This window comes from Sus scrofa, chromosome 8 (genome assembly GCF_000003025.6).
Source record: "Sus scrofa isolate TJ Tabasco breed Duroc chromosome 8, Sscrofa11.1, whole genome shotgun sequence".
Taxonomy (NCBI): Eukaryota; Metazoa; Chordata; class Mammalia; order Artiodactyla; family Suidae; genus Sus; species Sus scrofa.
In genome coordinates this window covers 31,079,013-31,105,711 of record NC_010450.4, presented here as the reverse complement: position 1 = coordinate 31,105,711, position 26,699 = coordinate 31,079,013, and the positions used below count along the sequence as shown (strand labels likewise).

At 36.6% G+C, this 26,699-nt stretch overlaps 1 long non-coding RNA gene across 11 annotated transcripts in view; it reads left to right on the top strand.

Annotated features, from left to right (window-relative positions):
• The window catches only part of PDS5A, a 145,966-nt gene that overhangs the window by 28,620 nt on the left and 90,647 nt on the right, over window positions 1-26,699 (top strand). For all 11 annotated transcript variants that reach the window (XR_002346613.1, XR_002346606.1, XR_002346612.1 and 8 more), the window contains 5 exons: window positions 16,252-16,455; window positions 17,574-17,660; window positions 18,187-18,284; window positions 22,527-22,653; window positions 25,827-25,907. This is a non-coding gene — a long non-coding RNA (PDS5 cohesin associated factor A). The remainder of the gene's footprint in view (window positions 1-16,251; window positions 16,456-17,573; window positions 17,661-18,186; window positions 18,285-22,526; window positions 22,654-25,826; window positions 25,908-26,699) is intronic.

The window sequence follows — 26,699 nt, the reverse complement described above, 5'->3', positions numbered from 1 at the left end:
TGTGCTTTTCAGTTTTTTCAAACATCCTGTTTTCTACCTGATGATATATCCCTTCAGCCTGAGAAACTGTCTTTCAGTGTTTTTTTTTTTTTGTTTGTTTGTTTGTTTGTTTGTTTGTTTGTTTTTTTGTCTTTTTATGGCCACACCCACAGCATAGGGAGGTTCCCTGGGCTAGGGGTCTAATCGGAGCTATAGCTGCCTGCCTATGCCAGAGCCGCAGCAATGCCAGATGTGAGCTGCGTCTGTGACCTACACCACAGCTCACAGCAACGTAGGATCCTTAACCCAGTGATCAAGGCTGGGGATTGAACCTGCAACCTCATGGTTCCTGGTCGGATTCCTTTCCACTGCGCCATCATGGGAACTCCCTTTTAGTGTTTCTTTTAGTGAGTTTTTGCTGAGGTAATTTCACTTACTTTTCATTTGTCTGAAAATGTCTTCTTAAATCTCTTTTTTTAAGGATGTTACTTTTGTGGATATAAAAATTCTGGGTTGACAGTTTCAGTGCTTTAAAGATGTAATTCCACAGTTTTGTGTTCTCCAGTGCTTTAGATGAGAAGTCACTGAAAATATGTAAATTGTTTCCTTGTATGTAATGTGTCTTTTTTTCTGGCTGCTTTCAGGGCTTTTTTTTGTTTGTTTCCTTGGTATTTAGCAGTTTCATGGTGATGCCCTGAGGTTTGTGTTTCCCTAATATTTGTCCTGCTGCTTTGGAATCACTGAATCTGTAAATTTATAGCTTTCATCAAATTTGCAATTTATTTTTTATTTTTTATTTTTTTTATTTTTTTGTCTTTTTGCCTTTTCTAGGGCTGCACCCACAGTGGAGGTTCCCAGGCTAGGGGTCTAATCGGAGCTGTAGCCGCTGGCCTACTCCAGAGCCACAGCAACGAGGGATCCGAGCCACATCTGCAACCTATACCACAGCTCACGCAACGCTGGGTCCTTAACCCACTGAGCAAGGCCAGGGATCGAACCCGCAACCTCATGGTTCCTAGTCGAATTAGTTAACCACTGAGCCTCGACAGGAACTCCGCAAAATTTTTTGATTGTTATATTTTTTAAATATACTTTTTTAAACATATAGTAGAGTTTGTAAACCTTAAGTATAACATTTTATTAATTTTTACATATGTATACACACTAACCAGATCAAGATGTAGAACATTTCTGGCACCTAGGCAGGCTGCCTTATGTTCCCTTTCCCAGCAATAGATGTCCCTCTGATCTTCATCAACATGTATTAGTTTTGCCATCAAAATTCATATAAATATAAAGAGTACTCCTTAACATCTGACCCTTGTTGAATATTACGTCTGAGATTCATACATGTTGTTATGGGTTGCAGTGGTTCTCTTCCATTGTGAGAACCAATGAGTATACCAAAATTTATTTATCCATACTATTATTTGTAGATATTTGGGTTAGTAGTTTTTTGCTATTATGAAAAACACTTCTATGAACAATGTGCATGGTTTTTGGTGGGAGTAAGGGCTCATTTATCTTGGATATATACTCAGGATTGGTAGATTTATTTTCTTTGAAGGGCCATATAGTAAATATTTTATGTTTTGTGGTTCAAAAGAATACTTTGTAAGTATTTATACAGTAGGAATAATGGTTTTTTTGTTTGTTTTTTACAAAATTCAAAACATAGTCAGTGCCCGCTTTTTGTTTTGTAACACAGGTCTGCTAATGAGAAGAATGGAATTCTTTGGGGGAGGAGGTATGGGACTAACATTTTACATAATTGGGGTTCAAAGTTAGCATTCCTTGTCACCAAAATTGATTTCAGATATTTTGGGGTATGTTTTGGTGTGGGGTTTTTTTTTAATGAAAGTATAGGTAATTTACAGTGTTGTGTTAGTTTCAAGTGTACAGCAAAGTGATTCAGTTATATTCTTTCTCAGATTCTTGGGTATAAGTCCCTGTGCTATACAGTAGGTCCTTGTTTTTTGCCTATTTTATTTATTTATTATTTATTCATTTGTGGGTTTTTTTTGTCTTTTTAGGGCTGCACCTGCAGCATATGAAAGTTCCCAAGCCAGGGGTTGAATTGGAGCTGTAGCTACAGGCCTACACTAGAGCCACAGCAACCCAGGATCCAAGCCATGTCTGTGACCTACACCACAGCTCTTTGGAATGCCGGATCCTTAACCCACTGAGCAACGCTAGGAATCCAACCTACATCCTCATGGATACTAGCTGGGTTCATTAACCACTGTGCCACTACGGAAACTCCGCCTGTTTTATATATTAGTGTGCATATGTTAATCCCAAACTCCGGAATTCTCTCTCTCTTCCCCCCTGTAGTCCCCTTTGGTAACCATAAATTTGTCTTTTGTATCTGTGAGTCTGTTTCTATTTTGTAAATAAGTTCATTTGTATTTTTTTAGATTCCACATGTAAGTGATATCACATCATATTTGTCTTTCTCTGTTCTCTGATTTGCTTTGCTCAGTATGATAATCTTTAGGTCCATCAGTGTTGTGGCAAATTTCATTGTTCCATTCTTTCTAATGGCTGATTAACATTCCTATGTGTGTGATCACACATCATCTTTATCCATTCACCTGTTGATGGACACTTAGGTACTTAGGTTGCTTCCATGTCTTGGCTGTTGTAAATAGTCCTGCAGTGAACATTGGAGTTCATATCTTTTCATTTAAAGTTTCTTTTGGATATATGCCCAGGAATGGGATTGTAGGATCATATGGCAACTCTAGTTTTTTAAGGAACCTCCATAGTGGCTGCACAGTTTACATTCCCACCAACAGTAAAGGAGGGTTCCTTTTTCACCACACCCTCTCCAACATGTTATTCGTAAACTTTTTGACGGTGGACATTTTGACTGGTATGAGCTGTTACCTCATTGTGGTTTTGATTTGCATTTCTCTAATAATTAACAGTATTGACCATTTTTTTACATGCCTGTTGGCCATCTGTATGTCTTCTTAGGAGAAATGTCTGTTTAGGTCTTCTGCCTTTTGTTTGTTTTTGTCTTTTTAGGGCTGCACGAGGGGCATGTGGAAGTTCCCAGGCTAGAAGTCAAATCGGAGCTGCAGCTGCCAGCCTGTGCCACAGGCATGCCAGATCCAAACTGCATCTGTGACCTACACCATAGCTCACAGCAACACCAGATCCTTAACCCACTGAGCAAGGCCAGGGATTGAACCCATGTCCTCCTGGATACTTAGTCGGGTTCATTACCACTGATCCACAAGGGGAACTCCTTCTGCCCATTTTTTTGATTGAATTGTTTGTTGTTTTTAATGTTAAGCTGAATGAGTTGTTTGTATATTTTGGAAAGTAATCCCTTGTCAGCAGCATTGTTTGCAAATATTTTCTCTGAGACTGTGTAGGTTGTCCTTTCTTTTTATTTATGATTTCCTTTGCTTTGCAAAAGCTTTTTAGGTTTAATTAGGTCCCATTTGTTTATTTTTGTTTTTGCTTCCACTGCTCTAAGAGGTGGATCCAAAAAGAGATTGCTGAGATTTATGTCAGTGTTCTGCCTATGTTTTCCTCTAGGAGTTTTATAGTGTATGATTAATTTCAAAAGTTTGCCTGTATAATGCTGATCTCTTATGAAATGTATATTCACTAAAAATATTTTTTCGCATAGATAGGTACTCCCAAATATGGATATCTGTTATGAACATATGATTTTAATTGAGCATATTCATTGTTTGGAAGGCATTTATAGAATTCTTTTATTTTTCTCTCTTGATAATTGCTTTTTAGCATTTCATTATATTGCAGATTAAAAGCTTTCAGTTGAAGGGTTAGGTGGAAAGTTCCTCAACTGAAATTTGAAATGGACTTTTAAATTTCTTGTACCTGTGCATTGAGGTTCTAAAAATTCTGCTGGAATTGCAGTTTGAGTTTGGAAATGGAGATCTTAGTTTTTGTTATAACTCTTGGCAGCACAGGAGGGAGCGTGACATTTCTTGTGACTCAATGGATGTTAATTGTTGAAAAGTTTTCACATATATGCACGTAGCAGCCTTCTGGTTATAGCTTGAATTTATTGAGAAATATCCATGCCTGCAGCCAAAGCTGTTCAGTGTTTAAAAATACTAAGATTAGATACTATCAATTAAGGGGTATTGAGTGCTGAAAGAAACTGAAGACTATTGGAATAGCAAGAGTAAGAAGAAAGTCTTTTTCCTCTTCCTGCCTTCTGATCACTTTGCTTCCTGTCAAAGAAATCTGGGCAATGCATTTTCCAGTATTCCATTCTTGACATCAGAGAACAGAGTATAAGAAGGTCTAATTTGGAGTTGAGACACACTATGTAAATAATTAGCATATTATTCTGATATTTGAAATTCTATAGAACAAAAGTAATTATTTAATATTTTCATCTAACTAGACAAAGCTATCCTTCTTTTGAAAATAAGGATGTTCTGGAGTTCCCATTGTGGCTCAGCGGGTTAAGAACCTGACTAGTATCTAAGAGGATGCAAGTTCGATCCCTAGCCTCAATCAGTGGGTTAAGGATCCGGCATTGCAGCAAGCTATGGTGTAGTTTGCAGACGCAGCTCGGATTTGGCATTGCTGTGGTTGTGGTGTAGGCCCGCAGCTGCAGCTCCAGTTTGACTCCTAGCCTGGGAACTTCCATATGCCATAGGTGTGGCCCTTAAAAAAAAAAAAAAAGGGATGTTTTCACCTCTTTCCAGATAGTCTCAGTATTCACGGTATCTAAACCTATGTGACAAATAGTCAATTCTGGGTAATGTTAATTGCTTTTTTAATTAACCTACTCCATCTGAGTAGTCTATAACTCAAGGGTTTGCGAACTTATGGCCTGAAAGCTAAATCCAGCCTGTTGTTTGTTTTGTAGATTTGGAAGCAAAGAATGGTGTTTAGTATTGTCTTGTTACGGCTGCAACATGCAGTAGCTTTGGGATCTCAGTTCCCACACCAGGGATTGAATCTGGGCTACAGCCGTCAAAGTGCAGAGTTCTAAACACCAGATCACTAGGGAACTCCCAAAGAATGCTGATAGACAATTTGCCTTTGCTACAACTTCTTAGTGCATTATTTTGATTTTTTTTTTCTTTTTAGAGCTGCACCCTCGACATATGGAAGTTCCCAGGCTAGGGGTCGAATCAGAGCTGTAGCTGCCAGCCTACGCCACAGCTCACGGCAACGCCAGATCCTTAACCTACTGAGCAAGGCCAGGGATCAAACCCCCCGTCTGTCCTCATGGATACTAGTTGGGTTCATAACTGCTGAGCCATGATGGGAACTCCAATGCATTGTTTTGTATTTTCAACTGTGTTGAAATTTTTTAAAAAGCCACAACTGTTCTACATAACCAGTGGTTTGAGGAAAGGAACACTGTCGTAGCCCACCTGCCAAGTTCCAGACTTATGCGTTCCTGCTTAGCAGGCATAGTAACAATCTAGTTTTCTCATAGTAGTTGAGTTCAGTCAAACCAGCTGTTATAGTAAACTCTTTCTTTGGGAGTTTCCTTAACACTTGGATTCCCCCCCGCCCCCGGTCACATCTGTGACATATGAAAGTTCCTGGGCCACAGGCTAGAACCCTGGCCACAAAAGTGACCCGAGTCACAGCAGTGACAACTGGATCCTTAACCTGCTATGCTACCAAGTAACTCCCTAGGAATTTTTATTCTATACTTGTTGAAAGACCTCATATAGATGACTTATTTAGAAAAAATTTTTTCATATTTTTACATATGTAATAGAAAATAAAATTGAAATGAATTGGCTGTTATTCCTAAACATCTTCACATTCAGAGTTTGAGTTTGACCCTTCTAAATCTTTTTTGTTTGTTTTTTAGGGCTGCACCTGTGGCATATAGAAGTTCCCAGGCTAGGGATCGAATTGGAGCTGCAGCTGTGGCCTACACCACAGCTCACAGTAGTGCCATATCTTTAACCCACTGAGCAAAGCCCGGATCGAACCCACATCCTCATGGATACTAGTCAGGTTCATTACCACTGAGCCATAACAGAACTTCTCATTATTTTTAGATTCTTCATATAAGTGATATATAGTATTTGTCTTTCTCTGACTTATTTCACATTTGTTGCTGCAAATGGTAATAATTCATTCTTATTTTACGGCTGAATAATATTCCACTGTGTATATATCCTACATCTTCTTAAGCCAGTTATCTGTTGATGGGCATTTGGATTGTTTCCATGCCTTAGCTGTTGTAAATAGTACTGGTGTGAACATTGGGATGCATGTATCTTTTTGATTTTTTTTGAGTAAAAAGATCTTAAATAATGATCGGTCATTTTAAGAATAGGGCAAAATATCCACCTTTATCAAGGAAAAGAAAGCAAAAATACCTGAAGTTAAATGAATATATTAATGGCATCTATTAAGCAGCCACGTGCTCCCATCTTAATTCTCTACCATAGTCTTCACCGAAATACATTAGGAGAAAATTAGGCTTTGTGAGTTGACCTGGAAGCATAACCACATATAGTAACTATAGCACTATAACATTGTATAGTTTCTGTAGTACACTCTCTCTATGTATGTATTTTATCTTTCTTTGGTCATTTGGGATAACTATTCATCCTATTACGTTACTCTATATGTAAGTATAGATTAAGAATGGTAAGAGGTAGGTAAGAGTAAATAGCCACACTGCCTGAGTTTGAGTTCTTAGGATGCCCTGGAGTAGGTTCCTTACCTTCAGTTTCATCTATTAAATGAGGATGTTAGTAATAATGCATCCCACAGGAATCATTAGATGGTTAATAATACCTTTAAATTACTCAAAATATGCCCTGTACGTAGCAAAACTCAGTAATGGCTATTATTACTATTTCAAATATTTTGTCTATTAAAATATGTTTTCTGAATTGAGAATTTTCTCTATTATATGAAGGTCAAACTGTAGAATAATTAATTGGTTTGTTCCATGTTGCTGACACTGTTTGTCCTTTTACCTCACAAGTACCCCAAAATTAGAAAACATCTATGGTTTTGTTAAAACCAGAAATCAAAACCTCTGAAGCCTCAGTGCAAGTGTCAGGCTATCAGGCTTTAAGGCTAATATTTTAGGACCTTATGAATTTGCCTTAAAGCTAAAAATAGTTTCATGATGACTTTCTGTTGCAGTTAGTATCCATGTTATTTTTAGAACCCTAGTATACAGGTTATTTTTAGAATTCTAGTAGGACTGGCTTATTTTGAAGGTTGAAATAAATGGAGTAAAACATTTGTTGTAATTTAGAAACTTTCAGAAATTGAAGTGTAGTTTTGTAGTTTATGCTTGTAAAATGGTTTGGGCTGATAGAATGGGTCTTTATAATTTGGTTTAGCTTTCAGGAAAAGATATTGTGAAATTTGTAACATTTAATTTTTCTATAGCATACAATTTATTTAGGAAATAATAACCTTGTCTCATTAAAGAATACTTTGATTAAATATATATTTTCAAATAGTCTCTTGGTTTATTAGAAAAATAGGTTATCAAATTATTCCCATAAAGTAACTGAATTTGTTAAAATTGAAATAGCTGTATTGATGCTCTATTGTTGTTTGTTTTTTCGGATTTGACATATAGTAGAAATAATACATTTGTTTTCCTCTTATTTCACTTAGCTTAATGATCTCTAAGTCCATTCATATTGTTGCAAATGGCAATATTGCATTCTTATGGCTGAATAATATTCCATTATACATACACTCTATCTCTCCCTTCTCTCTCTTTCTCCATTTTTCCCCCTATTCATCCATCCACTGGACATTTAGGTTGTTTTCATTTCTTGCCTGTTGCCAGTAAAGTTGCAGTGAACATGGGGGCGCCTATATCTTTTTGTGTTACAGTGTTATTGTTTCCTTCAAGTAAATATCCAGAATTGAAATTGAAGCCATTGTAGTCGCATCTTTAATAGCAGCAACTCCTGTTAGTTCTATTTTTAATTCTTTTTTTTATCTTAGTATTAGCCCTTATTCTTTTTTTTTTTTTTTTGCCATTTCTTGGGCTGCTCCTTCGGCATTTGGAGGTTCCCAGGCTAGGGGTCGAATCGGAGCTGTAGCCACTGGCCTGCGCCAGAGCCACAGCAATGTGGGATCTGAGCCGTGTCTGCGTCCTACACCACAGCTCACTGCAACACTGAATCCTTAACCCACTGAGCAAGGCCAGGGATCAAACCTGCAACCTCATCGTTCCTAGTCGGATTCGTTAACCACTGAGCCATGACGGGAGCTCCCTAGCACTTATTCTTGAAGTGTGTATTGATGGCATAGCTATTGATAAATTAGAACTTTAGAGAGATTTCTTTTTTTATCAAAGTGTAGTTAATTTACTATGTTGCGTTAGATTCAAGTATACACCAAAATGATTCAGTTGTACATATGTATAAGAATATATATATTGCTTTTCAGATTCTTTTCCATTAGAAGTTACTACACAATATTAAGTATATTGTCTGTGCTATACAGTAGGCCCTTGTTGTTTATAATATATATATTATATATATGTTACATATATATTATATGTATATATATACACACACACGCACACTTTTTCAGGTTCTTTTTTTTTGGCTGCACCCACGTCATGTGGAAGTTCCCAGGCCAGGAATCTTAACTGATGCTATAGCTGCAGTAACACCAGATCCTTAACCTGATGCCCCACAGGGGAACTTACTGACCTTTTTTTAGGTTCTTTTCCAATATAGGTTATTGCAAGATAGTGAGTATAGTTCCCTGTGCTATACAGTAGGTCCTTGTTTACATTTTATAGTAGTGTATGTATGTTAATTCCAAACTCCTAATTTATCTTCCCCCAACACTTTCCCTCTATCCCCTTGGGTAACCGTATGTTTGTTTTCTATGTCTGTGAGTATATTTGTAAATAAGTTCATTCGTATCATTTTTTTAGGTTCCACATATAAGTGAGATCATATGATATTTGTCTGTGTTCTCTGACTTATTTCACTAAAGATGATAATCTCTAGGTCCATCCATGTTGCTGCAAATGGAATTACTTCATTCTTTTTTTGGTTGAGTAATATTCCGTTTATGTATGTATGCCATAGCTTCATCCATTTGTATGTCACTGGACACTTAGGTTGCTTCCATGTGTTGGCTATTATAAACAGTGCTGCTATAAACCCTGGGGTGCATGCCATAGTGACTGCACCAATTTACATTCCCACCAACAGTGTAGGAGGATTCAGTCCCTGTTTGGGGAACTTAGACATGCCATGGGTGCAGCCAAAAATAAAGTAAAAGAAAGAATTTGGATTTCCTGGTGTGGTACAGCAGGATCGACAGCGTTTGAGAAGCATTGGGAGGCAGGTTCGATTCCTTGCTCAGCAAAGTGGGTTAAGGATCTAGCATTGCCACAGCTGCAGCTTAGGTTGCAACTGAAGCTCAGATTTGATCCCTAGTCCAGGAACTCCATATGCCGTGGGGCAGCCAAAAAAAGAAAAAGGAAAGAAAGAAGGATATAGTAAAGAATCACAATCAATCAAATAGAAAATGAACAAATAGAAAACCAAAGATACCAAAAGTTGGTTCTTTTTAAAAAATAGTAAAATTGGCAAAACCCTTTGTGAGATCAGGTTTCTCAACCTTGGCTCTGTTGATTCTTTCAGCCTGATCATTGTTGTGGGAGCTGTCCCATATGTGGTATGATGCTTAGGTACATCCCTCTACCTCCTAGATGCCAGTATAACCCTTTCTCCCAGTTGTGACAACTAAAAATGTTTCCAGACATTGGCAGATATCCCCTGGAGTTGGGTGAGAAATTCATTCTTGCGTGAGGCCACTACATTAGAGCAATGGGGGAAAAAAAAGAGTTCCTGTTGTGGCTCAGTGGGTTAAGAACCCAACTAGTCTCTATGAGGGCTTGGGTTCAATTCCTTGCCTCGCTCAGTAGGTTAAAGAATCTGGCATTGCCGAGAGCTGCTGTGTAGGTTGCAGACATGGCTTGAATCTGGCGTGGCTGTGGCATAGGCCAGCAGCTGCAGCTCTGATTAGACCCCTAGCCTGGAAAATTCCATGTGCCATAGGTGCAGCTTAAAAAGAATAAAGACAAAAATTAATAAGATTAGTGAAGAGAGATCTCAGTGTAGATTTTTATAGACATGGAAGGATAATAAAGGCATATTCTAAGCAAGTTTATGCCAGTCAGTAGGCTAAATGAAATTTTAATTTTTTTTACAGAATGAAATACATACATTTAAACACAATTGCATTCACACAGATTATTATATCATGGATCTTAAGAAACAGATTAAGTGACTCCCTCTGGAGAAGTGGAATGGAAAATATGCTGAGACAAATAGGAAATTTATTCTATACTTTATCCCATTTTGTATGGCTTTCATCCTTATTATTTAGTATTATCTATTACATTTCAATTTTTCTTTAACAATTAGCATTATATTAAAATTGTCATATTATGCAACTAAAATTTATAAAGAAGAAAGCCTAATATACCATTAAGTATTTTATATGGCATAATAAAAAGAATAACTTAAGTGGTAAGAATAACAAAAATAATACACCCTCTGAAAATAAGTAAAGTATAAAATGCATAAATTGGTTAAAAAACAGTGTAACTATATAAATATGTCCTCACAATTTGTTACATCTTATTGATTCTTCAATATAGGCATTAAGCCATTCTAGGAGATGTGATAAACAAGACATTATAGACCTTACATTGTACCATGGAGAAAAATGGTTATTAATAATACAATTGTAGAACTGTATTATTTAATTGTACAGTTGCATTATTTAATTATAATTATCATAAATTCTTTGATGGAGAAGAAATCAGAATCAGATCTAAGAGGACTTCAGCATTCCAAGAATGATGTCAAATGACCGCCTTCATGGTGGATTATGCACTTATTTACTATGAGATATGTTTCTCCTCCCAAGATTCCTTGTTTGTGTATCCATTGTAGATTTTTGGTTTGCAGTTATTCTGAGGTTTTGATATAAGAGTCTATATGTATATGAGATTGTTTTAAGTTGTTGTTCTCTTAATTGCAAGTACATTCCAGTGTCCAGCCTTTGTACCCACCTCTTCTCATGATTTCCGATTTTGGTGGTATAATTGTGCATGGATGATTTCGTATCTTTACTGTATATATACCTTTACTGGTGAGCCTTGTCATTTGTGGAATTTTTGTTTCCTGTTGCTGTCTTTTCTTTTCTTTTTTTTTTGCTATTTCTTTGGGCCGCTTCCTGCGGCATATGGAGGTTCCCAGTCTAGGGGTCGAATCGGAGCTGTAGCTCCCGGCCTACGCCAGAGCCACAGCAACACAGGATCTGAGCCGCGTCTGCAACCTACACCACAGCTCACAGCAACGCCAGATCGTTAACCCACTGAGCAAGGGCAGGGACCGAACCCGCAACCTCATGGTTCCTAGTCGGATTCCTTAACCACTGCGCCACGACGGGAACTCCTGTCTTTTCTTTTCTGCCTAGAGAAGTTCCTTTAGTATTTGTTGTAAGGCTGGTTTAGTGTTGCTGAATTGTCTCTACTTTTGCTTACCTGTGAAGGTTTTGATTTCTCCTTCAAATCTGAATGAGAGCCTTGCTGGATAAAGTAATCTTGGCTTGAAGTTTTTTCCTTTCATCACGTTAAGTATATCATGCCACTCCCTTCTGGCCTGCAGAGTTTCTGCTGAAAAATCTGCTGATAACCTTATTGGGGTTCCCTTGTATGTTACTTGTTTCTTTTCCCTAGCTGCTTTCAAGATTTTCTCTTTGTCTTTAATTTTGATCAGTTTGATTAATATGTGTCTTGGAGTGTTCTCCTTGGGTTTATTTTATATGGTACTTGTGCTTCCTGGATTTGAGTGAGTGGTTCCTTTCCCATGTGAGGGAAGTTTTTGGCTATTATCTCTTGGAATATTTTTTCTGTCCCCTTCTCTCTCTCTTCTCCTTCTGGCAGCTCTATAATACAGGTGTTGGTGCATTTAACGTCCTCAACAGAGTTCTCTGAGACTCTCTTCATTTGTTTTCAATCTTTTTTCTCTTTTCTGTTCACCATCCGTAATTTCCACTAATCTTGCTTATTCGTTCTTCTGCTCCTGTATTCTGCTGATAGCTGCTTCTAGTGAGTTTTTTATTTCAGTTATTGTATTTTGCATCTCTTCTTGTTTAAGTTTTAAATCTTGTATCTCTTTGGTCATTGTTTCCTGTAAGTTATCCATCTTTGCCTCCAGTTTATTTCCAATGTCTTGCATCATCTTCAGCATCAACAATCTAAAGTCTTTCTCCTGGATGCTGAGAATCTCCTCATTGCTTAGCTGATTTTCTGGGGTTTTTCCTTTCTCCCTCGTCTGGGTTATAGTTCTCTGTCTTTTCATTTTTATAGGTTTTTGGTGTGGTGACCTTTTTACAGATAAAAGAGAGTTGTAGCCTCTCTTACTTCTGGTGTCTGCCCCCCCTGTGGCTGAAGTTGGTATGGGGCTTGGTGTAGGCTTCCTGATGGGAGGGGCTGATGGCTGCCCACTGGTAGGTGGAGCTGATTCTAATCCCTCTGGTGGGTGGGGCTTAGTCTCTGGATGGAATTAGAGGCGGCTGTGTGCCTGAGGGGTCTTTAGGCAGCCTGTTTACTGAGGGGCGGGGCTGTGATCCCACCGGATTGTTGTTTGCCCTGGGGCTTCTCAGCACTGACTGATGGGTGGGGCCAGATTTTCCCAAAATGGCCCCCTCCAGAGAAAAGCAGCTGCTGAATATTCCCAAGAGCTTTGCCTTCAATGTCCTTCCCTCACAACAAGCCACATTCACCCCTGTTTTCCCAGGATGTCCTCCAAGAACTGCAGTCAGGTCTGACCCAGATTCCGATGGAGACCTCACTCTGCCCTGGGACCCAGTGCACATGAACGTCTGTGTGTGCCTTTTAAGAATGGGGTCTCCTTTTCCCCTAGTCCTGTGGAGCTCCTGCACACAAGCCCCACTGGCCTTCAATGACAGATGCTCCAGGGGCTCTTTCTCCCAGTGCCTGGTCCCCACGCGTGGGAGTTTGATGTGAGGCTCAGAACTCTCACTCCTGTAGGTGAGTCTGTGAACCAGTTAGTTCTCAGTCTGTGGAGATTCCCACCTGGGTGGTATGGGGTTGTTTATATGGCGAAATCGCCCCTTGTACCTCTTGATGTGGCCTCCTCTTTTTCTTCTGGAGTAGGGTATCTTTTTTAAGATTTCCGGTCCATTTGGTTGCTCAGTCTTTAGTTGTGAATTTTGTTGTTTTTAGGAGAGAACTTGAGCTCCAGTACTTCTATTCTGCCATCTTAATCCTGTCTCTCAGTCAGTATGCTAAACGAAACAGATGTATATCTGGAAAAAATTCAAATTAGCAAGATTGACTTAAGATGAAATAGAAAACCTGATAGCCTTATACTAATTTTTTATTTTTTCTTTGTAGGGCCGCACTCATGGCACGTGGAAGTTCCAGCTAGGGGGTCTAATCAGAGCTACCTGCCTATGCCACAGCAACACCAGATCCTTAACCCACTGAGCAAGGCCAGGGATTGAACCTGCATCCTCATGGATCCTAGTTGGTTTTGGTAATTGCTGAGCCATTAAAGGAACTCCCGCCTTATACTAATTTTAGAAAGTAGATTTGTACCTAAAAACTTCCCCGCAAATACCCAGATGACTTTATTGATGAAGTCTGTTAAACCCTTAATGAAAAAAATCATACTATTCCTACACAAACTCAGATAACAGAAAGACTGAACACTTCCAGTCCACTTAATAAAGCCAATATTATCTTGATACGAAAACAAAACATACAAGAAATCTACAGACCAAGAGCCTTAATGAACAATAAAATATTAGCAAAGCAGATCTAGATAAACAAAAACAAACCAAAAATAGAAGGAAAAAAAAAATACACACATACAACACAGTGACCTGCAATGACCACCATGTCCAGTTATTCCAGGAGTACAAATTTGGTTTAATATTTGAAAATCAATTTATTTCAACATATTAAGACTAGCATAAATCAGGAAAATCATGTTGTCATCCCAATAAATATAGAAAAGATATCTGACATATTCATTGTAAAAAATTTTTAATTTAATGGTATTTTCTTTGGTATGGTTGAGGAGTATGTGCTCTAAAATCTTCATTAACATTTTGAAGACTCTGGATTTTAATGATGTTCAGTTTATTGGATATTTTCTTCATAATTTTTTCTACCTATTTAAAAAAACTGAGTACAAAATAAGTAGGGAAACAGCTTTCAGAATAATTTGTCCACCGACAAGATGGCCATGCTGACTTTTTTTTCCTTTTTTAAATTTTATCAAGGTATAGTTAATTTACAGTGTTGTGATAATTTCTGCTTTACAACAAAGTGATTTAATTATACACACACACACACAGCTATTCTAAGTTCTTTTCCCATATAGATTATTGTGCTGACATTTTTCCTTTGAAATATTTCTGACAATTTGCAAATTGTTGACTTCAGAACCACGTAGACATATTTTGCTTATCTTACAACAGCTTGAATTTTTTGGAGTTGCTGAAATTCTCAGGTTAGATGATTTCACTTAAAAATTTATTGTGTCCTGATCAACCGAATGATTTCACAATACCTGATCTATATTCTCACCAAGCGATAATTAGCTGAAGCCACCTCTGTCTTTGGGTGGGGCACAGTGTTCTCCATTTCTTCCCAATCGTTATTTCCATGACCCTCCCCTAGAGTTGTAACCCCTGCTGTAGACCTCTGTTTAAAAATTCTAAATTAATTTCTAGGAAACAAATTATAAATTGTCTAGAACTGATGACGTTTTTTGCCAGAATAATAGAGACATATGGGTCATATTTTTAAATGTGTATAATACATATTAGCCAAGTAGATGTTAAAAAGGCACTTCATGATTTTTTTTTTTTTTCTTTTTATGGCTACCCCTGTGGCATATGGAAGTTCCTGGGCTAGGGGTTGAATCAGAACTGCACCTGCAGGCCTATGCCACAGCCATGGCAAAGCCGGATCCTAACTGCATCTGCAACCTATGCCACAGCTTGTGACAATGCCAGATCCTTAACCCACTGAGTGAGACCAGGGATCAAACCTGCATCATCACAGGACACTATGTCAGGTTTTTAACCCTCTGAGCCGCAATGGGAACTCCATTTCATGAGTTTTAATTTTCTTTAAAAAAAAAAAATGGGAGTTCCCGTCGTGGCGCAGTGGTTAACGAATCCGACTAGGAACCATGAGGTTGCGGGTTCGATCCCTGACCTTGCTCAGTGGGTTAAGGATCCGTCGTTGCTGTGAGCTGTGGTGTAGGTTGCAGACACAGCTCTGATCCCGAGTTGCTGTGGCTGTGGTGTAGGCCGGTGGCTGCAGCTCCGATTCGACCCCTAGCCTGGGAACCTCCATATGCCGCGGGAGCGGCCCAAGAAATAGCTAAAAAGACAAAAAAAAAAAAAAAAAAAAAAAAATGTTTGCCGGAGTTCCCCTCGTGGCTCAGCAAAAACGAATCTGACTCGTATCCATGAGAACGCAGGTTGGATCCCTGGCCTTGCTTGGTGGGTTAATGATCCAGTGTTGTTGCAAGTTGTGGTGCAGTTCGCAAGTTGTGGTGTAGTTCGCAGGCACAGCTCCAATCTGGCATTTCTGTGGCTGTTGCATAGGCCAGCAGCTGTAGCTCTGATTAGACCACTAGTCTGGAAACTTCCATATACAATGGGTGCAAACCCTCCCCCCGCCGAAGGAACGTAATTGATGATGTTGCAAGCTATCAAATGATTTGGTTATGCAGTGAAGCTACTAATTTTTTACCTGGGCTAGACGTAAAATAATAAGAGTATTAAGTTCTTCGTAAGTTCAGATAATGCATTATGAATAATCCAGAAGTTGATACCTGCCAATGCTTGTGATCTTTGCTCAGATTCTTAAATGAAGATTTATAAAAATTCATTGTGAATCCTGATAGCAACTGATTGCTTATTTGTGCTGGTAATGGAAATTATTAAATAAATAAATAAAATTAGCATATCCGGAGTTCCCATTGTGGCTCAGTGGTTAAGAACCAACCATAGTGTGCATGAGGATGTAGGATCGATCCTGGCCTTGCTCAGTGGGTTAAGGTTTTGGCTTTGTTGTGGCTGTGGTGTAGGCCAGCAGCTGCAGCTCTGATTCGATCCCTAGCCCCATATGCCTCAGGTGCAGCCCTAAAAAGACAAAGGCAAAAATATGTCTATATATATAAACTGGTTTCTGAATCTCAGGAGTTGATTATATTTTTCTTATGTACATTTTTGCAGATGGTAGTAAAAACTTTTATGGATATGGATCAGGACTCAGAAGATGAAAAACAGCAGTATCTCCCACTAGCCTTGCATCTAGCGTCTGAATTTTTTCTCAGGAATCCCAATAAAGATGTGCGTCTCCTTGTAGCATGTTGTTTGGCTGACATCTTTCGAATCTATGCCCCAGAAGCTCCATATACTTCCCATGATAAACTTAAGGTAAATACAATTTTACGAAATTGGTTTACTTTTATAGTTTAGCTTATCACCCTTAGGAACCTAGGTTTCATTTTAATCATTTCGTCATAAAATGAAGTAATTATTCGTTCAGTTAGTATTCCTTTGGGTATCCACCAAAATGACTGGTATTTTAAAAAGACATTAAAAGGTACAGATCAAAATTAGTCCTTATCCACTCATATCTAACCTTCAGGATAACCCATCTCAAAGCCCAAATGGCTAAATTGAAGGGATGGTGGATGAATTTTTTTTAAACAACTGTATAACAGAGTTTACACATTCAGATGACTATTTCCCCTACAAGATATTTTACCTTCCAAAAAAAAAAAAAAAACAAAACTGTGTTCATCTTGATGGTTCTGCCTTTTCTTTTTTTTTTTTTTTTTTTAATGTTTAAGGAACTCCTCTTTTGAGCTGGTCTCTTGAGCTGACTTTGTTTTGAATACTTTTGTTCTTGACAAATTTTAATCCTTTGGACTGCTTTCTTTTACATAGCACCTAAATCAGTTTATTCCATATCGATACTATTTGGGGTTAAAACTTCTAAAGGGAGATATTAAGAAATGGAGCACTATTGTGAAAAGTACAATCCTTGAGCAGTCTATTATTGCTTTTTTTTTCCCACACAATTTTGTAGTCACGTATCAAATTCAAAACTAGGTACTGAAAATTACTATTTACATGTAGGAAATTGTGATGGAAGACTCATTCTTCATATCCAGATCCTTGCATTGGAGATAATTGCCGTGATGTAAGATGAACATAGTGAATAAAGTATAGGTTGTGTACTAGCAGAAAAGGCAGCAAGATATAGAACATATGGTTCTCTCAAAATGAGAAGCCTAAAGATTTGTGGCAGTAATAGTCTTTATTTTTGCTTCTAAAGAATGCAGATTTAAATGACTTGCTCTTTTCTAGATATTTTGAATAGTAATAGTGGCTATTCAAATGAATACTAACTGAAATACTAATATTTTGTTAAAAGAATTTTCTTTTATTGTTGTTTATAGTGGAGCATATATATATACAGACTGTTAGTGTATTGTGAAAGGCTAAGTATTTGTTTCTAAACTAATACAGTCTTTTTTTTTATACAGGACATATTTTTGTTTATTACCCGACAATTAAAAGGTTTGGAGGATACAAAGAGCCCTCAGTTTAATAGATACTTTTATTTATTAGAGGTAAAAATATTTTATTTAATAAACATCACACTGTTTCATGTAGTAGAAAATTCTTTATAGTGACTTTATAGTGTAAAATGAATCTTTTTGTTTGTTTTATACAAAGCCCACTTAAGAAAATGTCATTTACAGTCTTGTTTTTGCTCCTCATCTCCTGAAAAGATCCAGCATATTCCACTGGTAAAACTATTGTATTATTTGAAACTTTGTTTTCATCTTTCATTTTTGGTCTTTTCTAATAATCCCCAAAGAGATTAAGTGGAATTAATTTTCATTGGTCCTTATATTTTATATGTGTATATGTCTTACCAACTTCTGACAGGTTAGTATTTTTTCTTTAGAGAAGGTTAATGCCTTTTTAAAGGTCAGAATTCATGATTACTTAAACAATTGTAATTTTATATGCTGGGGCTTTATGAGCTTTAATATAAATTTATAATTTAAAAATTAAATTGTATTAATGAGTTTGCTTTTGTGTAACTATCCTATGTATGTGTAAATAATTTTATTTATTTATTTATTTAAGAATTTAGCTTGGGTTAAATCATATAACATCTGCTTTGAATTGGAAGATTGCAATGAAATTTTTATTCAGCTTTTTAGGACTCTCTTCTCAGTGATCAAGTAAGTTTTTTATTAAGCATTTGTTTGTCTCTTTTTCTTGCTGTGCATATTCAAACATCATGTACTATGCATGTACACCAAGATCTTTAAGTTAAAAGAAAATGTTTTCCTTAGAAGACTTAAGAAGGAAAATAAAAATTCTGTTGTCTGAAAGCTGTCTTTGACCTTATACTGCCTTTTTAAATTATGGTATCAGTTGTATAGCATGACTCTTGTAAAGCAAATTATATGAGACCTTATATAATGAAGTACCAAATTATAAGGTGGAAATTATAGGTATCATAAGTATATTAGTGAGTACTGAGAGGCGTAATAATAGTTCAGTGATTTAAGCACACAGACTTTGATATCTTCTTGTTGTAGAGCTTAAAAAAAAAATGTAAGCATCGCTCTTTCCTTATAGAAATAGGGAAATTCATGTACAGAGGCTGGGTGTGGTGGCTTGCCCAAGGAAAAATTGCTGAACAGGAGAGCCCAGAAAGATTTCAGTCCAGTGTTTTATTCTGTGTGTGTGTGCACACGCACACACGCGCACTTGTGTGTAGTAAATCAAGCATTGTTATGAAATGTATTCTGTAGCATTAAAATATATAGAGACATATATATTTTGTTTTCTAAAAGCTAAATTAAAAAACTAAAAAACAAATGAAATTTACTTAAGTAATATACTTTATTTCACTATATCCAAAAGCATTATTATTTCAACATTTGGCTGTATCCAGACTTAATGTTCAGTAGTCAAATTGCTGTTGGATGATGGCTTCCATATTGGACAGCATATTTCTAGAGATTTTTTTTTTTAAGGGCCACACCCACGGCATATGGAGTTTCCCAGGCTAGTGGTCAAATAAGGGGTACAGCTGCCAGCCTAGCAATGCCAGATCTGAGCCATGTCTGCTGCCTACACCACAGGTCATAGCAACGCCGGATCCTTAACCCACCGAGCAAGGCCAGGGATTGAACCCACAACCTTGTGGTTACTAGTCGGATTCATTTCTGCTGTGCCACAATGGGAACTCCTCTACATTTTTTATGAATGCTGTATCATGTTTTTCTTTTCCTTAGATAGAATAGTAGGAATAGAACTTAACCTAGAATAGACCAACCTGGTCTAATGATAGAAACTTATAAAGAGATTAAATGACAAAAGGCTTTCTTTGGCAACTAACTGAAGGCCCTTAAATAAATGATAAAATATATAAACTTTACTTTTGTGTTAGTTAGCTTTTGCTGCATAACAAGATAGCCTATAACTTAGTAGTTTAAAACAACTGCCATTTTATTTAGCTTGTGATTCTGCTTGGCAGTTCTTTTTGTCTGGGCTGGACATGTTCCTGTATGTGTAGTCAGTTAGCAGGACATCTGGCAGTTGGCCAGATGATAATAGGACATCTGGGTCTTTGTCACTCTAATCATCCATCAGGCTAGCCCAGGCCTCTTCAAATGCTGACTGGGTTTCAGATGTGGCAAGAAAGGGAGAAAGGGCACACTGACACACACGAGCACTTCTTAAAACCTCTGCTCGTTCTTGTTTACCTGCATTTCATTGGCTAAGCAAGGCAAGTGGGTAAGCTCAGATTCAAATGAACTCCATATCTGTTGGGAGGAGCAACATTTTAAAGGCATCTGCATAAGAGATGAGAACACACTTTATGGAGATGGTTTGCATTCTGTCACATTTTTGCAACTTTTTTTAAATATTAAAATCACCAACAAAATGAAATAACAAACTCCCAAAATTGTCTTTCTGCTAATTTTGTTACCTTGACTTCTGCTTAAGTCCACTTCCGTCTCTGCAGTTAGACTTGTTTCCTTTATTACTTACACATATATATACCTTTCTTTGATGCTACTAATATTTTTATTTCCTGAATCTAAAGATCTAAGTTTATTGTTGACCTAATTATCTAATTAAAAGAATTCACAATGAGGTATCAACAAAGGACTTGCCTTTTGGAAGAGAGATTAATCGATTTGTATTTACTGACGCATTTAACATATATCTGGTGTTCTTTGCATATTTTCATATTCCCATCTAGTATTATTTGACTTTAGTCTGAAGGACTTTCTTTAACATTTCCTATAGTTCAGGTCTACTGCTGATAGAATTCTTTCAGTTTTTATTTCTGAAAAAGTCTTTATTCCACCTTCATTTTTGAAATCTATTTTCCTGGTATGAATTTTAGGTTAAAAGACTTTTTTTCCTTTTTTTTTCCTCTTTCAGTACCTCAAAAGATGTTCCCCCATCGTTTTCTGGCTTGCATTGTTTCTAATGATAAGTTTTTGTCATTTTTTATCTTTTTTCGTCTGTATATAATGTATCCTCTTTTTCTCTACCTGCTTAAGATTTTCTCTGAATTACTGGTTTTAAACTATTCAATTATGATGTACCATAGTGAAGTTTCCTTTCTGTTTCTTGTTACTGGGGCATATAGAGCTTCTGATTACTCTCCAAATGCCCTGTGAATTATGAGATTTTCCACTTGAGCTGGAAAACATGCATATTGTAAGATTTGTGTGAATTCAGGGATTATTCCCTCTACTCCTTTCGGGTAGTGTCTTTCCTCTTGTGCATGTGCTGATTCCTTAGTACCTGAAGACTAAGGAAGTACCCTCTGTGAGCTTGCTTTCTGAGTAGCTCTCTTCCCTCTGGTATTCTGCCTTGAAAACCTCCCCAGACTCAGGAAAACCATTAGGCTCTGCTAGGATTTTATCTTTCCACACTGAAGCCTGGAAACTTTACCAAACAGGAAGAGTAAATTAGGAAAATTGTTCCCTTCTCTCAGCAGCGTGTATGTAGTGTTTAATATCTGAAAATTGTTGTTTCTTATATTTTGTCCAGTTTTTTAGTTGTTTCATGTAGGAAGGTAAATCCTGTCCCTATTATTGCAGCATGGCTGGAACTTGTGAAAATAATTTTTAAGTCTGTTTTTATTTCTCTTTCCTTCATTTCTCTCCTATCAAGTATTTATGGATCTGGGAGCTAAATACTGTCTTTTTTTTTTTTTTTTTTTTTTTTTTTTTGCATCAAGCTGAATATCTCTATTCTTTATCCACTGCCACACACATACCCCATTACATAATTGATCTTGCAGTCTTGGTCTTTAGTAAACAAGATATTTGAGAGAGGGTATGCAAAAGCAGTGTCTTTCTAAAAGTTGTACAAAACTCTGTATCTAAAGGTGTGACAATTTTTCCACCAACTTAAATTTTTCATCTTTTGATTTTGCCAAAAGTGCACATCAAGTGTATTATACATTATTTAAGGTTAATTTTTTAAATTATGTGTAAGAGATACATAAATGATAATAAAATCTTTTAATTCCAACTTCCCTGTCCGTAGCAGTACAACTAAGTTATATCAATTCTCTTGATTTGTCTTTGCAAATGTGATGTGTATTCTGTATTCTAATAAATGTGAAAATAGATAAGTTTTTAGTTAAAATGCAGTCAGAGGGAAAGAAGTCTAGATGTTCTACTAGCTGATAACAATTTTGTAGGTAGTCTTTTTACGGAAGTTGTATCAGCAGTAGACATATTTATTGAGGGAGGCCTACAGTTGACTCTTCACTGGCTAAGGAAGCAAGACTGAAACTGAGCCTTGGCTTTATACCTCAGTTTTCATTTGTTTGTTTGAAATTCTTTGAGAGCTAGCAGGATGACATTTTCAGAACCTTCTAGTCATAAATTCTGGTAAGCATTTTGTGTCAGACTTTTGATTTTCAGTATTGTTGAACTTAAACTTTAGGTAGTAATGATATAAAGGAAAAATTACTTGTATTGACTCAGACTTTTTTGTGTGTTTTATATCATTTGGAGGAATAATTAAGATCAAAAAGGATGAAAAATTGTCTACCTTCATTATTTTGTACATTTTTTGTTTCCTTACTTAACATTTTATCACCTTTTAAAAGTAAGCAAAGATGTCCTTCTTTGAGGTTGACATTTTTGTTCAGTTGAATTTAATTCACTCTTTGAATCCTAATTGTTAGGACTTAACTCAGTTTAAAAACTTTTTGTTTTTGCAAAATACTTTGCAACAAAGCCTTAATAGCTTTTGTAACAGTCAATAGAGGGAGAAGGTAAATATAAGAGCAGCCAAAATTTCTTTGTTATTGGCATGGTTCCCTCAAGTGACAATCCTTTTATGTTTGGGATCATTGTTTTAAACTAGGAAGTTTAAATTTTCTTTTGTAAGCCTAATTTTTTCTTCTTTTTTATCTTTTTCTTTTTTTTTTTAAGCAATAGCCACAATAAGAAGGTACAAATGCACATGCTAGACTTGATGAGTTCTATCATCATGGAAGGTGATGGAGTTACTCAAGAATTATTGGACTCCATTCTTATTAACCTCATTCCTGCACATAAGGTCTGTATACTATGAAGAAAAGTTAATATATTTAATAGTAGTACTACAAGTATGAAAAAAAATAATTGTTTTTCAACATTTGCAATCACATGTAATCATTCTCACTGTCATTCTCCAGCCCCAGATAAAATACATCAGTCTTATAGCTATTGTTGTTTTTAGAAGACTATATTGATTAACATATTATATTGTGGGAGATTTTCATTCAGTTAAGTGCTGCTTGTTTTCTGGAAAACTAAAAATGTTTCAAATTGACAATATCTAATCTGGGAATTACAGGGGATTAGAGTGCTATCTTGGTTAATTGCTTGTTTTGGAAAATGTATTTCCTCCTTTATAACATAGATTAGAACATAGGAATTTGGGTTTCTTCTTAAAACCCATGTCCTGCATTTTTCTTCTCGCACTTTGAGGAAAAGATTTGGGCAGAAGTGGGAACCTATGTGGTTAATGTTGAAGGGGAAAGGATGATTCAGAGCTGTATATTCCTCTCCATTTCTTTTCTCTGTTTCTCTCTGATAGCTCCTCCTAAGAAACTGAAGGACTTTGCTCCCCAGCAGCTTCACCACCGGGGTGATCTTAGGCCTGTCCCACTACTGATATTTATTTACCCTCCTGTTCTTTTCCTCTAATTGTCTATCAGATATAAAATGAACATGTATACTTATTCACAATAAGATACAATCAATATAATTCTTCTCCTGTCTATACATTATTTGCATATTTTAAAATTCAAATGAGGAGTTCCCATTGTGGCACAGTGGAAATGAATCCAGCTAGTATCCATGAGGATGTGGGTTCTATCCCTGGCCTTGCTCAGTGGGTTGGGGATCTGGCATTGCCATGAGCTATGGTGTATGTCAGAGACACGGCTTGGATCCCACATTGCTCTGGCTGTGGCATAGGCTAGCAGCTGTAGCTCCAAATGGACCTCTAACCTGGGAACTTCTGTATGCTGTGGGTGTGGTCCTAAAAAGCTATATATATATATATATAATCAAATAAGTCTGTAATTAGTGAAAATTTCGAAAGTATAGCAGAAGAGGAGTATGTGTCAGGCAAAATATGAGGAAAAAACTTTATAAGGAATAGATAGTATATTTGGTGTTCATATTCTAGAGGTATGTTTAATGAGTAAGAAATATGCCTTTTCAGGAAATGGAAAGGTTGCTTTTATTTTTTCCTTCTATTATTATTTAGATATAAATGACATACAGCACTGAATAAATTTTAAGGTATACAGCATAATGATTTGACTTAAAGTACATTATGAAATGATTTATCACAGTGAGTTTAGTGAATATCTCTCATAGAAAAAATTTTTAAATAGAAAAAAAAATTTGCTGTGCATGAGGTAAATCTTAGGATTTACTCTCAATAAGTTTCATATATAACCTACAGCACTGCTAATTATATTTATCATATTGTCCATTACATTGATAGTACTTAATTTGTTTCATAACTGGAATTACCTTTTGACTGTCTTCATCCAACCCCCCCAACTACAAATCTGATCTCTTTTTTAATGAGTTTGTTTATTTCAAAGTGTAATTGACCTATATAACACTGTGTTAGTTCCTGTTACACAGTATTTCTGTACATTTAAAAATGATCACCTAAGTCTAGTTATAGTATTATCAGCATAATAATGACTACTTAGTTAATGACTAAGTACATTTCATTTCATATTTGCAGGTGGAAGTTTGTATCTCTTAATCTCCCTTACCTATTTCTTTCCTCCAAGGTTGCCTTAATTTTGAGTTAATCTTACCCTCTTGCCAATGGAATAAAAACTGGAGCAAGTGTCAGAAAGCTACAGCTTGTAGACCAAATCTGGCCCACTGCCTGTTTATGTAAATAAAGTTTTATTTGAACACATCCATGCTCATTTGTTTTCATTTTGTCTGTGGCTTCTTTCCTGCTGCAACAGCCATAGTTGTGTAGTTGCCGCAGTGGCCATATGGATAATAAAGCCTAAAATATTTACCATCTGGCTCTTGGCATAAAAGTTTGCTGACTACTAACCTAGAGTATAGAGTATCCTTGCCTTTTTTGGGATAGGTGCAAGACGATGGTGAACAAATCTCAGTTTAGTCTGAAACTGCAAAGTGTAGATATGTTAATCAGTACTCCTTAAAACAAGAATTTCATTTTCAGTTAAGGTTTTAAAAATTAAATATATGTCTTTTCTTCCTTTTTTTTCTGGCTGTTTCTTTTTTTTTTAACGGTTTTTTTTTTCTGGTTTACAGTGTTCTGTGAATTTTCTACTGTACAGCAAGGTGACCCAATCACACACACACATATATATTCCCTTTTCTCATATTATCATGCTCCATCATAAGTGATACATGCCTTTTCTATAGTCTTCTTTGGACTTTTTTTTCCTCCTTTTTTCTTTCTTTACAGCTGCACCTACAGCATATGGAAGTTACCGGACTAGGGGTCAAATTGGAGCTGCAGCCACGGGCCAGTGCTACAGCCACAGCAACACTGAATATGAACCACATCTGCAACCTATACTGCACCTTGTGGCAACACCAGATCCTTAACCCTCTGAGTGAGACTAGAGATGAAACCCACATCCTCAAAGACATGATGTTGCGTTCTTAACCTGTTGAGCCGCAATGGGAACTCCTTCCTCAGACCTTTTGTTACCACACATTGCAAATCTTGAGGAATGAACATAGTATTTAGCATTTCAAAAATATAATTGATTAAGGATTTTATTTGAAAAACTTTCTAGGTCTACTCTTGCTTAGAATACATGTTGATTATACAGTGAAATACTGAAGGTAGTGGGTTAGAAAGGTGTGTTTGTGCGTGTGTGTCTCTGTATTTTTTTAGGATACATGGGTGTAATTGCCAGTTCCAATTGGTTAACAAAACCCAAAAGTCCTAGGTTGATTTTGAGTTTACTAAAACTAAACAACATAGGGTTGGGCGTTTGACTAATTATCTAATGTATTTTAGTTTTTGATTCATGGTTGTGCTGTTTACAACTGTTACATTTAGGACCACTTGTCTAGAGGATATTGGCTAGAACTTTGAATGGGCTTCGGTTCTATTTTTTTGCTTCATATTTTGTGGATTTGAAAACTTTGGTGCTGTAATGGTGTTAGCTCATAAATTCACTAATTCATTTGTAACTTTGCGTATTTTTTATTGTGTTTCAGAACTTAAATAAACAGTCCTTCGACCTCGCAAAAGTCCTGTTGAAAAGGACAGTCCAGACTATTGAGGCATGCATTGCTAATGTATGTATTTTTGCCTATTTTATCCCATAATTCTGTAGTTCTTAATCCATTGTACTGTACCATTCACGTAAAGACTTGTTTAGCCTGTAAATGGTTTTATCTATTTAGAAGAAATATATAGAAGGACAGATATGTCTAAGTATGACCAAAGGGAGCATAACTTTGTAAGCTATTGACATCATTTTTAACTTGCATAAAATGAAGACTGTTAGTTAATAAAAACTTGTCTATAATTCCCAACATTTCTTCTGCTGCCTTTGTATTTATCTTTTTATCTCCTGGATATGCTGATCTCTTTCACTTCCGTCCATCATCTTTATCTGTGCCTCTTGGTGTCTGTATATTTTTCTTCTTCATGTCCATAGGCCATACTTCTAAACCTTTTTGTTTTTCCCTCTTAAGTACTTGTTACACAGTAAAAATATATATTTTTAACGCTACTGCAATATTTTCCCTTTACTAAAAAAAAAAATCAATAAAGTAATTTGGAAAAAAGGAAATACTTATAATTTTTTTTTTTTAAGGCTGCACTGTGGCATATGGAAATTCCCAGGCTGATTCCCAGGTTGAATCAGACCTGCAGTTGCCAGCCTACACTGGCAGCACCAGATCCTTAACCCACCCAGCAAGGCCAGGGATCAAACGCATATCCTCATGGAGATAACGTCAGGTCCTTAACTCACTGAGCCACAATGGAACTCCATCTACTACTTCAACAGTTGAACATTTCCTCATATTCATACCTATTTTTTCATATACTCTATATAAAATTTGGAATTGTCTTCATTTATA